Consider the following 16,313-nt stretch of genomic DNA (forward strand, 5'->3'; position numbering starts at 1 on the left):
AAAGCTGACAGATTTTGGTCAGGCGGCCACTGGGTGTACGGTACTCCTGTCTGTTTTCGCCATCAGCCTTTCCACAGAGTCCACAAGTCCGTCCCTTCATCCAGTCCAACTTTAATCTGAGTGCCAAACTCACACAACAATTTAGAACAACTGTAGCTTATGTATTAGTACCCTTTAAACAAGTAATACGCTATTCATACATTTAATGATACAGTATTATTGATATTATGACGTAAGATTCCAATCACCTTCCATGAGTACTTATCAAAGTATACTTTTTGGAGACCATGGCTTGGGGCATAGAGAGACACACCTTCACCCTTCTGTTTGATCTTGATAGAACCTTAGGCAAGACAATAAACAATGATGTAGTTTATGGATGAGGCCATTTTCTATTATCTTATTACAGCAGTACATTAGATTATTCTAGTTATTGTGATATTGATAAATAAGGTTGAAGGAGAAACCTGAGGGGTCCTTGTATGGGAGGTTGTCTTTGGAAAATTCCATTCCATTGACCTTCACTATCACATCATTGTCCTCAGGGTACAGGTCAACATCACTGGAAGTGTCAAAGATAACATTTCATACATTGTTATTGATGGAACTAAGAAATATATTTGTGTCAAAAGCAATTGTTTTCTAAAACAATACTCACATTGATGTGGTTTTTTTAAGAAGCGTGATCCTTCTTCAGCAGAACCAAGAATTTGAGCTCTATGGTGCAATCCTGAACCAAAACTTGGTAGCAGGAGAGAGGCATCTTGATCTTGTATATCCTGTTGTTGAATGTTGTCAATGTGTCTCTGACCATGCTGCATTTAACTGGAAAACAATAGTGTTAATTTATACCTTCCTTGCCTTTTTTAACGTTGTACTGTGACATTGTTTTGTTTTTTAGCTTTTTTATTGTTTCTGCTTACCTGCGTTGACTTCAGAAAACAAGTAGTGGATTTTGTTAACAATGTTGTCATCAAAGGGAGAAAGATCAGTCATAGACTCAATGGGCAGAGAACAGGGGAGGTTCACACCCAGTTTATACAGTGTCATCTGTGATTTAGATACACAAATCAGAAACAGTCAACCAAGAAGGGAAGTCTGGAGAAATAAAACAGCAGAAAAAAATGCTATTGTTGGAAAAACAATGTTCCTCACCTTGGGTGTTGTCACGGTTTTCATGTGGTGAAGGAGAGTCGGACCAAACTGCAGCGTGTATATTGCGATCCATGTTTAATCACACAAATCCAAAACACAAACTATACAAAACAATAAACATAGTGAAAACCCAAAACAGCCTTAACTGGTGCAAACTAACACAGACTAAGGACATCAAGACAATCACCCACAATACAACCAAAGAATATGGCTGCCTAAATATGGTTCCCAATCAGAGACAACGATAAACACCTGCCTCTGATTGAGAACCACTTCAGACAGCCATAGACTCTCCTAGAACACCCCACTAAGCTACAATCCCACTAAGCTACATACCACATACAAAAACCCATGTCACACCCTGGCCTGACCAAATACATAAAGAAAAACACAAAATACTTCAACCAGGGCGTGAGAGGTGTTTTCAGAATGACATCCAGGGTCCTTTCAGATGTTGCAACCACAGTGAATTGAATCTGTTTCTCACTATTTTTGTATTTTTGCATTGGAACCAAGTCAGCCAGGTAATATGGGATGTACCCAGGGATGAATTCAGACACGCTAGAAGAGAAAAGGTTACACAAATCAGAAGTTGTTCTTGATTTGTTCTGTAACATTATTCAGCTATCACTAGTAAATAACAAATGAGTAACCGTACATCCTAACATAGCGCCAAACAGCCTTGGGAACCTTGGGGAGTCTGTCCCAAGACAACCTCAGACAAACTGCAGGGCTTGGACCAACAAGACCAGTCTCAGCAGTGATAAAGGTGTTATAATCCTTGCACTCTGCACCCCAAGCAATCTTGGCCTAATTAGGAGAACAAAATAAAGTGTAATTTTTTTAGTATACCTTAGTTGTTATTGCTACCCACGGGACAACCTAAACATTAAAAAAATGATCAGAAAACGTAGATTGTAGCACCATTTACAAGATATTTGATCTTACAGTGACTTTGTGTTTGCTGAGCAGAACACCATCAGCACATAGTTTCCAGTTGTCGTTCTCATCAAGGGCAGCCATAATGATCTGCAGTCTGGAAGTAGCTTTGTTCAAGTAAGCAGTAACCTGGTATCCCTCTATCGTATGGTCAGCTCTCACTAAACGGAAGAGGATGATCACCTTAGGGGAAAGTTTATTGCCAAGGAATATGTCCTGAGAAGAGAAACACATTTTAAATCTTAATTCATCTCTGCGCTCTCTCCCAATGGCACACAATGAAAGAGATGATAATCTTGACTCAAGTTATAATGGTGAAGTGTCACCTGCTTGTAGATGGCATGGAAGCTAGAGGCACTGCTCTTGCTTCTGGAGATGACATTGGAGGTGGCTTGAGAGTCCTGCAAACAAACAGCAAAGCCCAGGGTATTTAAGGAAAAACTTTTATACAAACATTTATTTTTGTCAACCATACCGTAGATGAAAATTCCTCAATATTGTACCTTGTGATTCTTTTTGAATTTGCGGTCGTTGGGGTCGTAAAGCTGGTCGGGGCCATAAGGCTATTTGAGTAAAAATACCGATACATTCAATAAATTCTCTTCACATTTTTAACATCTATGCATGTTTGCAACAAGTCTGTGCCTTGTTTGTCAACTCAATATCTGACTCAATGAGTTTTGTGAGAAACAGTAGCCTTACCTTGGAGATGCGAGAGCTGGAAGAGCTGCTGCGCTCTGATTTGCTAGATCTAGAGTGGGAACTACGAGAGCGAGAGCTGCTGGAACTAGAGCTGCTGGAACTAGAGGAAGCTCTGGTGCCGTTCTTCAGATCAGGCACCAGAATTTTCTTGAGCTTCAACAGTACAGTTTTTCCCTCGGGAGCTTCCTCCTCTTCGTTCATGGTGATGACTTTGATCATCTTTTCTGCAGCCTTGGGTCCAACTTGTACTTCAAACTCCAGCCTCTTGATGGCGGGTTCAGATGCGAAGAACTACTAATTACTAAGCAAGAACTATTATGATATAGTTACCTTTGACGTATGCTTTAGCGACAGCAGCAGTGTAGTAACTGAGCTCCATGGGCAAACCAACAGCGGTGGGGAAGATGCGACGCACCTCTGCAGCCAGCAGGGGCTTAACATACTGGAAAGTTGCTCCAGCCAACACTTTTCCCAAAGCGTGTGCAGAAGGACTGTTGGCAAGCTGTGGGATATTATTAGGTTTAGCTGTTTTGTCCCTCAACTGTGAATGTTTTATGAATACTTTTGGAGACTATTAAGTTATATCATCTGTTGTACCTGAAGTGCCTGATCGATCATGGACTTGTCGATGTTGGCAAAGGCAATTTCCTGTACAAAGAACTTCACATATATGGAGGCTAGGGGCTTTCTTGTGGCTAGGGACCTCCAGTGTTATGCAGGTGAGTGAGGACCCAAAAGCGACTTAACAGAAACTGAGTTTATTCAAGTCCAAACAGAAAATAACAAATCCTGAATCCTTAACAGGAAATGTCCAAACGGGGATAAGGGAAATCCTCTAGTCTGTAGAGGGGAATAACAGGATAAGCGGCCACAGACTGCAGGTCCCTTCGGGTAGGCGCAGGCCGTAGCTGACAGAGACACCTGCTCACACGCAGCATCTGATGAAGGCAAAACACGACAGGACGGAACAAGAACACAGCACAGCAAACAAGGATCCGACAAGGACAGAAGCAGAAACAGAGAGAGAAATAGAGACTTAATCAGAGGGCAAAATAGGGGACAGGTGTGAAAGAGTAAACGAGGTCGTTAGGAGAATGAGGAACAGCTGGGAGCAGGAACGGAACGATAGAGAGAGAGAGGGATAGAGAGAGGGAAAAAAAACCTAATAAGACCAGCAGGGGGAAACGAATAGAAGAGAAAGCACAGGGACAAGACATGACAATATATGACAATACATGACAGTACCCCCCCACTCACCGAGCGCCTCCTGGCGCACTCGAGGAGGAACCCTGGCGGCAACGGAGGAAATCATAGATCAACGAACGGTCCAGCACGTCCCGAGATGGAACCCAACTCCTCTCCTCAGGACCGTACCCCTCCCAATCCACTAAGTACTGGTGACCACGTCCCTGAGAACGCATGTCCATAATCTTCCGGACCCTGTAGATAGGTGCGCCCTCGACAAGGACGGGGGGAGGGGGGGGGGCGGGAAGACGAACGGGGGCGCGAAGAAAAGGCTTGACACAGGAGACATGGAAGACTGGGTGGACGCGACGAAGATGTCGCGGAAGAAGAAGTCGCGCTGCGACAGGATTAACGACCTGAGAAATACGGAACGGACCAATGAACCGCGGGGTCAACTTGCGAGAAGCTGTCGTAAGGGGAAGGTTACGAGTGGAGAGCCATACTCTCTGACCGCGACAATACCTAGGACTCTTAGTCCTACGCTTATTGGCGGCTCTCACAGTCTGCGCCCTATAACGGCAAAGTGCAGACCTGACCCTCCTCCAGGTACGCTCACAACGTTGGACAAAAGCCTGAGCGGAGGGAACGCTGGACTCGGCGAGCTGGGACGAGAACAGAGGGGGCTGGTACCCAAGGCTACTCTGAAAAGGAGATCGGTCGCAGACGAAGGAAGCGAGTTGTGAGCGTATTCTGCCCAGGGGAGCTGTTCTGCCCAAGACGCAGGGTTTCGAAAAGAAAGACTGCGTAAGATGCGACCAATAGTCTGATTGGCCCGTTCTGCTTGACCATTAGACTGGGGATGAAAACCGGAAGAGAGATTGACGGAAGCCCCAATCAAACGACAAAACTCCCTCCAAAACTGAGACGTGAATTGCGGACCTCTGTCCGAAACGACGTCTAACGGAAGGCCATGAATTCTGAACACATTCTCAATGATGATTTGTGCCGTCTCTTTAGCGGAAGGAAGCTTAGCGAGGGGAATAAAATGAGCCGCCTTAGAGAACCTGTCGACAACCGTAAGAATAACAGTCTTCCCCGCTGACGAAGGCAGACCGGTAATAAAGTCTAAGGCGATGTGAGACCATGGTCGAGAAGGAATGGGAAGCGGTCTGAGACGACCGGCAGGAGGAGAGTTACCTGACTTAGTCTGCGCGCAATCCGAACAAGCAGCCACGAAACGGCGCGTGTCACGCTCCTGAGTAGGCCACCAAAACCGCTGGCGAATAGAAGCAAGCGTACCCCGAACGCCGGGGTGGCCAGCTAACTTGGCAGAGTGAGCCCACTGAAGAACGGCCAGACGAGTAGAAACGGGAACGAAAAGAAGGTTCCTAGGACAAGCGCGCGGCGACGGAGTGTGAGTGAGTGCTTGCTTTACCTGTCTCTCAATTCCCCAGACAGTCAACCCGACAACACGCCCCTCAGGGAGAATCCCGTTGGGGTCGGTAGAGGCTACAGAAGAACTGAAGAGACGGGATAAAGCATCAGGCTTGGAGTTCTTAGTGCCCGGACGATAAGAAATAACGAACTCGAAACGAGCGAAAAACAACGCCCAACGAGCCTGACGCACATTGAGTCGTTTGGCAGAACGGATGTACTCAAGGTTCTTATGGTCAGTCCAAACGACAAAAGGAACGGTCGCCCCCTCCAACCACTGTCGCCATTCGCCTAGGGCTAAGCGGATGGCGAGCAGTTCGCGGTTTCCCACATCATAGTTACGTTCCGACGGCGACAGGCGATGAGAAAAATACGCGCAAGGATGGACCTTATCGTCAGAATGGGAGCGCTGGGACAGAATGGCTCCCACGCCCATCTCTGACGCGTCAACCTCGACAATGAATTGTTTAGTGACGTCAGGAGTAACAAGGATAGGAGCGGATGTAAAACGCTTCTTGAGGAGATCAAAAGCTCCCTGGGCGGAACCGGACCACTTAAAGCACGTCTTGACAGAAGTAAGGGAATACCCCCCTGTATTGGACAAAAATGAATGGCATGTCATTGGCATCGGACAAACCATATACACATTGGCCAATACCACCCAATTCGGCGTTGATTCATCCAAAGTGTATTGCAAATGCCATATGGTAATTGCCAGTTGTAACACTTTAAAAATTCAACAGGGGGCAAATGCGCTCCACCGGGGTTTTTCATATTGGATATGTAACCCAAATTAATGTCCAAAAGTAAAATTTTGAAAAAATGAACTTTTTTTCAAAAACTTATCACCCCTTAAAAAAGTGCTTTCTGGACCGTTTTCGAAATTCTTTCGATTTTTTTGTCAATTACACATGTGTAAGAACTGTATGAATATACTTTTGTCCAATTTTATTATCATAATTTTTTAATTTTTTTTTATATGCGCATAAGGAATATGTTTTGTCCAATTCCAATATGATTTCATAGGAAGTCAAAAGTCAAAAGTCAAAAATGTCAAAATTTTGCAGAATTGACTGGCCTGATGAACTCGGGATGGCCGATTTCATAGGCAGTGATAGTTGTACATTTCCATCACTCAAAATTTTGTTAAAAAAGTGTTGATTTCATCATGTCCATTAGGTGATGTTTTTACACTGCGCATAGAATCATATTGCAAGTCAAAGTCAAAGCGCGCATTTGCAATATGTTTCAATGTGCATTTACCATATTTTTTTATATTTTTTTTAAATGAAATTTGACATGCTCAAAAATGCAAAATTGACTGGTCTGATGGACACAGGATGGCCGGGCAGTGATAGTTGTACATTTCCATCACTCGTTGTGTTGATTTCATCATGTCCATTAGGTGATGTTTTTTCACTATAGAATCATATTGCAAGTGCACGCGCATTTGCAATATGTTTCAATGTGCATTTACCATATGAAATTTGACATGCTCAAAAATGCAAAATTGACTGGTCTGATGAACACAGGATGGCTGAGCAGTGATAGTTGTACATTTCCATCACCTGTTGTGTTGATTTCATCATGTCCATTTGTTTATGAATCATTTCAAATCACTTTTGCAAAGTCACTGTGCATTTGCATATTATGGTTCAATGGGCAGGTACACCATCACGAATTTGTCATGTCCATTAGGTGATGTTTTTACAAAAATCATATTGCTGCATTTGCAATATGAATGCATTTACCATATGAAATTGACTGGTCAAAAATGCAAAATTGACTGGTCTGATGGACACAGGATGGCCGAGCAGTGATAGTTGTACATTTCCATCACTTGTTGTGTTGATTTCATCATGTCCATTAGGTGATGTTTTTTCACTATAGAATCATATTGCAAATGCACGTGCATTGTTGTGCAACTATGTAACAAAAATGCAAAATTGACTGGTCTGATGAAAAATGAGCAGTGAAAAATATGGTTGTAAATGCATTTACCGGTCATTCTGTTCAATATTAATGCTATAAAAATCCGCTATGGTCTGGAACACAGGATGGCCGGCAGTGATAGTTGTACATTTCCATCACTTGTTGTGTTGATTTCATCATGTCCATTAGGTGATGTTTTTACACTATAGAATCATATTGCAAATGCACGTGCATTTTGCAATATGTTTCCCAAAAATTACCATATGAAATTTGACATGCTCAAAATGCAAAATTGACTGGTCTGATGGACACAGGATGGCCGAGCAGTGATAGTTGTACATTTCCATCACTCGTTGTGTTGATTTCATCATGTCCATTAGGTGATGTTTTTACACTATAGAATCATATTGCAAGTGCGCGCGCATTTGCAATATGTTTCAATGTGCATTTACCATATGAAATTTGACATGCTCAAAATGCAAAATTGACTGGTCTGATGGACACAGGATGGCCGAGCAGTGATAGTTGTACATTTCCATCACTCGTTGTGTTGATTTCATCATGTCCATTAGGTGATGTTTTTACACTATAGAATCATATTGCAAGTGCGCGCGATTTGCAATATGTTTCAATGTGCATTTACCATATGAAATTTGACATGCTCAAAAATGCAAAATTGACTGGTCTGATGAACACAGGATGGCCGAGCAGTGATAGTTGTACATTTCCATCACTCGTTGTGTTGATTTCATCATGTCCATTTGTTTATGTTTTCTCACTTTTGCAAAGTCACTGTGCATTTGCAATATGGTTCAATGGGCAGGTACCATCACGAATTTGTCATGCTATAAAAATCCTGCAGGAATGTGAAATTGACTGGCCCGATGAACTCGGGATAGCTGGGCAGTGATTCTGGTTCATCTCCATGGCTCGTTAGGGTTGATTTCAGAATGTCACTTTTGGTGATGGTCCCTCTCCGTTTAAACATATTGCTAATGTACAAAAGTCAACTAGCAAGTCAGTGTCCATCAGTCAATTAGATGTCATTTTGACACCAATTGACACCAATTGACACCAAACCCACTTTTTCCAACTCATTTAGAAGCCAACTATCATATATGTCAGAGCAGGCCCATAATTCACAGCGCCTTTAGTTTAAAACATAATAAAAACGTAAAACACATAGTTACGTTCTAGCTGCGGGTCCAGGTCAGACATTATGTGAAGGCCTATGTGAGGCGACCCCGAATCCCGAGTTTCGGCTCGATAGGTCCTTCGGTGCCCGAGTAAAACCCTAATTGGTGCTGAAAATCCACTTTTTCCATGCCTTGCTATGGGGTCCTTGAATGAGCTATCGGACCGAAACGTTGGGGTCCGTCTCTATGGGCCGAGCCGGTTCCAATGCACCTAGTCTTGTGTCTCTGAGACTTTTCTAAATGTCGCCATTTTCGTAATGGTCAAAATGAATTGAAATCATTGCAAATGTACGAGGCTATTTCTCGGTCCGAGAACCTTCTAGAGCCACCTAACTCACCACGCACTATCGACCCGAGGTCTAGAACAGGTTTCTAAAGTTTCGGAACTCTAGGTCTGACGGTTCTTTTTAGCTCGAACAAAGCTAACTATTGGAGGCACTGTCTGTCTCTACAACCCCCAATACGTCCCTCCTTCCAAGTTGTGTGTCTGTGTGATTTAGTTTTCCTTTGAAATTTTATGGGAAAAATGACTGATTTACAGTTCATGGGGGTTGCCTAATCACACATATGAAGTTTTGGACAGATCTGACTTTTTAACCCTCGAAACAGCCCCTGAGACACCAATTAAGGCACTTCCGGTTGGCACAGGAAGCTATAAGTCAACACATATCCTCACTGGGCTATGCTTTTACAGAATCCTGTGTTTTAAGTCCTTACGTTAAGAATTGACTGATTTACACAGGGTTGAATGCACTATGTCTATCAAACTGCAGGCAGGTAATGGAAAAACACTTTTAGGGTGATTTTAACCACTTCCGGTTGGTCCAGGAAGCCTAGAATCAACACAGGTAGACCTCATACTGGCCTGATGGACTGTTATCAAAGACAGGTTCATACGGCATTCATAACCCATATAGACTTCAGGTTGAATTTAGGGGTGCAGGCAATGTATTCCTATGGGGAGAGAAGTCAATGCAAACTATTTGAAGTAAACACCTTCTTTTAACTATTAAGGGTTAATGCCACACGGTCAACGTTAGGCTTGCACGGATCGGAAGGACCTTAGGAACGTACCTGAGGTCGAATTGTGCTTCTCACCCTAACGGTTCTCTCACTGTCACCCAAAAGCAAATGACGTTGTGGGGCAGGCTTCATTTTGGGCCTACTTTTCTAATGGTCGCTGCGCTCAGACCGAGCGAGCTACGGTCAAGCGGGATATCTCGTTGAACTCGGCACGGCCTAGAGATTATGTTTATGCCATTGCCTGCTCTCTGTGTCTTTGAGAACCGCACTTTTCACTCCATCCTTGCTGTGTGTGCGTGTGAGAGCTTTTCTTTGACATCTGTTGGGAGAAATGACTGATTTACAGTTCATGAGGGTTACCTAGTCACACATATGAAGTTTTGAAAAGATCTGACCTTTTAACCCTTGGAAACTGCCACTGTGACATCATTAAAGGCACTTCCGGTTGGCACAGGAAGCTATAAGTAAACCCATGTCTTGATTGACATAGAAACTTACAGAATCCTGAGTTTTAAGTCCTTACGTTAAGAATTGACTGATTTACACAGGGTTGAATGCACTATGTCTATCAAACTGCAGGCAGGTAATGGAAAAACACTTTTAGGGTGATTTTAACCACTTCCGGTTGGTCCAGGAAGCCTAGAATCAACACAGGTAGACCTCATACTGGCCTGATGGACTGTTACCAAAGACAGGTTCATACGGCATTCATAACCCATATAGACTTCAGGTTGAATTTAGGGGTAAAGGCAATGTATTCCTATGGGGAGAGAAATCAATGCAAACTATTTGAAGTAAACACCTTCTTTAACTATTAAGGGTTAATGCCACACGGTCAACGTTAGGCTTGCACGGATCGGGAGGACCTTAGGAACGTACCCGAGGTCGAATTGTGCTTCTCACCCTAACGGTTCTCTCACTGTCACCCAAAAGCAAATGACGTTGTGGGGCAGGCTTCATTTTGGGCCTACTTTTCTAATGGTCGCTGCGCTCAGACCGAGCGAGCTACGGTCAAGCGGGATATCTCGTTGAACTCGGCACGGCCTAGACATTATGTTTATGCCATTGCCTGCTCTCTGTGTCTTTAAGAACCACACTTTTTCACTCCATCCTTGCTGTGTGTGCGTGTGAGAGCTTTTCTTTGACATCTGCTGGGAGAAATGACTGATTTACAGTTTAGGAGGGTTACCTGGTCACACATATGAAGTTTTGGAGAGATGTGACTTTTCTAACCCTTCAAAACAGACAGTGTGACCCAATTAAAGGCACTTCCGGTTGGCACAGGAAGCTATAAGTAAACACATGTCTTGATTGACATAGCCACTTACAGAATCCTGAGTTTTAAGTCTTTAAGTTAAGAATTGACTGATCTACACAGGGTTGAATGCACTATGTCTATCAAACTGCATGCAGTGTATGGATCAACACTGATAAGGTGATTTCAACCACTTCCGGTTGCTTCAGGAAGCTTATAATTGGCACAGGTAGACCTCATAGTGGTCTGATGGACTGTCATAGAAGACAGGTTCATAAGTCATTCATAACCCACATAGGCTTCAGGTTGAATTTAGGGTGCAGGCAATGTATTCCTATGGGGAGAGAAGTCAATGCAAACTCTTTGAAGTAAACACCTTATTTTAACTATTAAGGGTTAATGCCACATGGTCAAGGTTAGGCTTGCACGGATCGGGAGGACCTCAGGAACGTACCTGAGGTCGAATTGTGCTTCTCACCCTAACGGTTCTCTCACTGTCACCCAAAAGCAAATGACATTGAGGGCCAGGCTTCCTTTGCGCCCTTTTTTTTCAAGGTCGCTGCACTCAGAGCGAGCTACGCCTCAAGCCGGGCGTCTCGTTGAACTCTGCACAGCCTGGAGACTATGGTGATGCCATTTTTTGTGTTGATTTCAGAATGCCATTTTGGTGATGGTCCCTCTCCGTTTAAACATATTGCTAATGTACAAAAGTCAACTAGCAAGTCAGTGTCCACCAGTCAATTAGATGTCATTCTGACACCAAACTGATACCAATTGACACCAAACCCACTTTTTCCAACTCATTTAGAAGCCAACTATCACATATGTCAGAGCAGGCCCATAATTCACAGCGCCATTAGTTTAAAACATAATAAAAACGTAAAACACATAGTTACGTTCTAGCTGCGGGTCCAGGTCAGACATTATGTGAAGGCCTATGTGAGGCGACCCCGAATCCCGAGTTTCGGGCTCGATAGGTCCTTCGGTGCCCGAGTAAAACCCTAATTGGTGCTGAAAATCCACTTTTTCCATGCCTTGCTATGGGGTCCTTGAATGAGCTATCGGACCGAAACGTTGGGGTCCGTCTCTATGGGCCGAGCCGGTTCCAATGCACCTAGTCTTGTGTCTCTGAGACTTTTCTAAATGTCGCCATTTTCGTAATGGTCAAAATGAATTGAAATCATTGCAAATGTACGAGGCTATTTTCTCGGTCCGAGAACCTTCTAGAGCCACCTAACTCACCACGCACTATCGACCCGAGGTCTAGAACAGGTTTCTAAAGTTTCGGAACTCTAGGTCTGACGGTTCTTTTTAGCTCGAACAAAGCTAACTATTGGAGGCACTGTCTGTCTCTACAAACCCCAATACGTCCCTCCTTCCAAGTTGTGTGTCTGTGTGATTTAGTTTTCCTTGAAATTTTATGGGAAAAATGACTGATTTACAGTTCATGGGGTTGCCTAATCACACATATGAAGTTTTGGACAGATCTGACTTTTTTAACCCTCGAAACAGCCCCTGAGACACCAATTAAGGCACTTCCGGTTGTCACAGGAAGCTATAAGTCAACACATATCCTCACTGGGCTATGCTTTTACAGAATCCTGAGTTTTAAGTCCTTACGTTAAGAATTGACTGATTTACACAGGGTTGAATGCACTATGTCTATCAAACTGCAGGCAGGTAATGGAAAAACACTTTTAGGGTGATTTTAACCACTTCCGGTTGGTCCAGGAAGCTTAGAATCAACACAGGTAGACCTCATACTGGCCTGATGGACTGTTACCAAAGACAGGTTCATACGGCATTCATAACCCATATAGACTTCAGGTTGAATTTAGGGGTAAAGGCAATGTATTCCTATGGGGAGAGAAATCAATGCAAACTTTTTGAAGTAAACACCATCTTTTAACTATTAAGGGTTAATGCCACACTGTCAACGTTAGGCTTGCACGGATCGGAAGGACCTTAGGAACATACCTGAGGTCGAATTGTGCTTCTCACCCTAACGGTTCTCTCACTGTCACCCAAAAGCAAATGACGTTGTGGGGCAGGCTTCATTTTGGGCCTACTTTTCTAATGGTCGCTGCGCTCAGACCGAGCGAGCTACGGTCAAGCGGGATATCTCGTTGAACTCGGCACGGCCTAGACATTATGTTTATGCCATTGCCTGCTCTCTGTGTCTTTAAGAACCACACTTTTTCACTCCATCCTTGCTGTGTGTGCGTGTGAGAGCTTTTCTTTGACATCTGCTGGGAGAAATGACTGATTTACAGTTCACGAGGGTTACCTAGTCACACATATGAAGTTTTGAAAAGATCTGACCTTTTAACCCATGGAAACTGCCACTGTGACACCATTAAAGGCACTTCCGGTTGGCACAGGAAGCTATAAATAAACTCATATCATGATTGGGGTATGCCTTTACAGAATCCCGAGTTTTAAGTCTTTACGTTAAGAACTGAGTTATTTACGGAGGGTTTAGTGAGTGTGTGTTATTTCAGAAAATCATAGAAAATCACAGAAATCTCGCAGAGCCCGCAGCACACTTTAAAAAGATTCGTAAGAACAACCTGCAACTGGATCTGTAAACCGTTGAAAAAAAAAACACCTATCCGTGAACATCACCAAGGTGTCGTTGTACGATTTCTCTTAAATGACGATAGATAAATGGCTGGTTCTTTTTTATTGACACCGGAGGCTCCTTGACTTTGACGTGAAGTGGAAAAATAATTTCTCTATTTTCATTTTGGACCTTTAATCCCAGATAAATGGCCATAACTCAAAACCGCTGAGGCCTAGACGCCATCTTGTTCGGGGCCAACTGCCCATTATGCCGCCCTACGCCACCGAGTTTCGGCTTCTAAATATTTTCAGTTTTCGAGATAAGGCCCGTCGTGAATCGTGATGTTTTGTAGCAATAGCCATATGATTGCTTATGCCCTCTTGTGGGAATTTCCGGACATGGGAAAATGACATAAATCTTATTATTTTTGTAAACGGAAACCGAATGTCCGACAACGTTCATTTGATGACTTCCTGGTAGGTCCGGCCCTGCCGCTCGTCTCCGACGCCGTCCGCTGAATTTTACAAACGATTTCGGACGTCTAGTAAGGGACCGTACATTTGCAATATGGACTTTCTCACTAACCATACAGGTACTGCCGAATTCTTCCCTTAAGGTATGTAAGGGCTGTGAGAGGAGCTGCCACTTGACCGAAATTACGAATGAAACGCCGATATAGAAATTCGAAACCGAGAAAGCGCTGCAACTCGACACGTGACTTAGGACGGGCCAATCGCTGACAGCATGGACCTTAGCGGGATCCATCTGAATTCCTTCAGCGGAAATAACAGAACCGAGAAATGTGACGGAGGAGACATGAAAAGCGCACTTCAGCCTTCACATACAGACAATTCTCTAAAAGGCGCTGGAGAACACGTCGAACGTGCTGAACATGAATCTGGAGTGACGGGTGAAAAAAATCAGGATATCGTCAAGGTAAACGAAACAAAGATGTTCAGCATGTCTCTCAGTACATCATTCACTAATGCCTGAAAGACAGCTGGAGCATTAGCGAGACCGAACGGCAGAACCCGGTATTCAAAATGCCCTAACGGAGTGTTAAACGCCGTTTTCCACTCGTCCCCCTTCCTGATGCGCACGAGATGGTAAGCGTTACGAAGGTCCAACTTAGTAAAGAACCTGGCTCCCTGCAGAATCTTGAAGGCTGACGACATAAGGGGAAGCGGATAACGATTCTTAACCGTTATGTCATTCAGCCCTCGATAATCCACGCAGGGGCGCAGGATACCGTCCTTCTTTTTAACAAAAAAAAACCCCGCTCCGGCGGGAGAGGAAGAAGGCACAACGGTACCGGCGTCGAGAGCAACAGACAGATAATCTTCGAGAGCCTTACGTTCGGGAGCCGACAGAGAGTATAGTCTACCCCGGGGGGAGTGGTCCCCGGAAGGAGATCAATACTACAATCATACGACCGGTGAGGAGGAAGGGAGGTGGCTCTGGACCGACTGAAGACCGTGCGCAGATCATGATATTCCTCCGGCACCCCTGTCAAATCACCAGGTTCCTCCTGTGAAGAGGGGACAGAAGAAACAGGAGGGATAGCAGACATTAAACATTTCACATGACAAGAAACGTTCCAGGATAGGATAGAATTATTAGACCAATTAATAGAAGGATTATGACACACTAGCCAGGGGATGACCCAAAACAACAGGTGTAAAAGGTGAACGAAAATCAAAAAAGAAATGGTCTCACTATGGTTACCAGATACTGTGAGGGTTAAAGGTAGTGTTTCACATAATATACTGAGAAGAGGACTACCATCCAAGGCGAACATGGCCGTGGGCTCCCCCTAACTGTCTGAGAGGAATGTCATGTTCGAGCCCATGCTTCGCCCATAAACAGCCCTCAGCCCCAGAGTCTATCAAGGCACTGCAGGAAGCTGCCGAACCGGTCCAGCGTAGATGGACCGACAAGGTAGTACAGGATCTTGATGGAGAGACCTGAGTAGTAGCAAGCTCACCAGTAGCCTCCGCTACTGATGAGCTCTGGCTTTACTGGACATGAAATGACAAAATGTCCAGCAGAACCGGCACAGAGACAGAGGCGGTTGGTGATTCTCCGTTCCCTCTCCTTAGTCGAGATGCGAATACCTCCCAGCTGCATGGGCTCAACACCTGAGCCAGTGGGGGAGATGGTAGTGATGCGGAGAGGGGGACACTGTTAACGCAGCTCTTCCACGAGCTCGGTGACGAAGATCTACCCGTCGTTCTATGCGGATGGCGAGTTCAATCAAAGAATCCACGCTGGAAGGAACCTCCCGGGAGAGAATCTCATCCTTAACCTCAGCGTGGAGTCCTCCAGAAAACGAGCGAGCAACGCCGGCTCGTTCCAGTCACTGGAGGCAGCAAGAGTGCGAAACTCAATAGAGTAATCCGTTATGGATCGATCACCTTGACATAGGGAAGCCAGGGCCCTGGAAGCCTCTCCTTCCCAAAAAACTGAACGATCAAAAACCTACGTATCATCTCCTCTTTAAAGTTCTGAGTACTCGTTAGTACACTCAGCCCTTGCCTCCCAGATTGCCGTGCCCCAGTCACGAGCCCGTCCAGTAAGGAGAGATATGACGTAGGCGATGCAGGCTCTACCCCTTGAGTATGTGTTGGGCTGGAGAGAGAACACAATATCACACTGGGTGAGAAACGAGCGGCATTCAGTGGGCTGCCCAGAGAAACACGGTGGGTTATTAATTCTGGGTTCCGGAGACTCGGAAGCCCAGGGAAGTAGCTGGTGGATCGAACGGAGATTGTGAAACTGTCTTGAGAGGTGGAGACCTGGCGGCCAGGGTCTCAACGGCATGACGAGCAGCAGACAATTCCTGCTCGTGTCTGCCGAGCATCGGGCCCCGATCTCGACGGCTGAGTTGCGAGATCCGTAGTCGCTGGGTCCATTCTTGGTCGGATCCTTC

General features: G+C 44.7%; 1 pseudogene; it reads right to left on the reverse strand.

Moving 5' to 3' along the window:
- Window positions 1–9: 9 nt before the first annotated feature.
- On the reverse strand, window positions 10–5,851 carry LOC127923071 (vitellogenin-like; annotated as a pseudogene).
- Window positions 5,852–16,313: the final 10,462 nt, after the last annotated feature.

The sequence above is a fragment of the Oncorhynchus keta genome, unplaced genomic scaffold, assembly GCF_023373465.1.
Source record: "Oncorhynchus keta strain PuntledgeMale-10-30-2019 unplaced genomic scaffold, Oket_V2 Un_contig_28167_pilon_pilon, whole genome shotgun sequence".
In the NCBI taxonomy this organism is placed as follows: domain Eukaryota; kingdom Metazoa; phylum Chordata; class Actinopteri; order Salmoniformes; family Salmonidae; genus Oncorhynchus; species Oncorhynchus keta.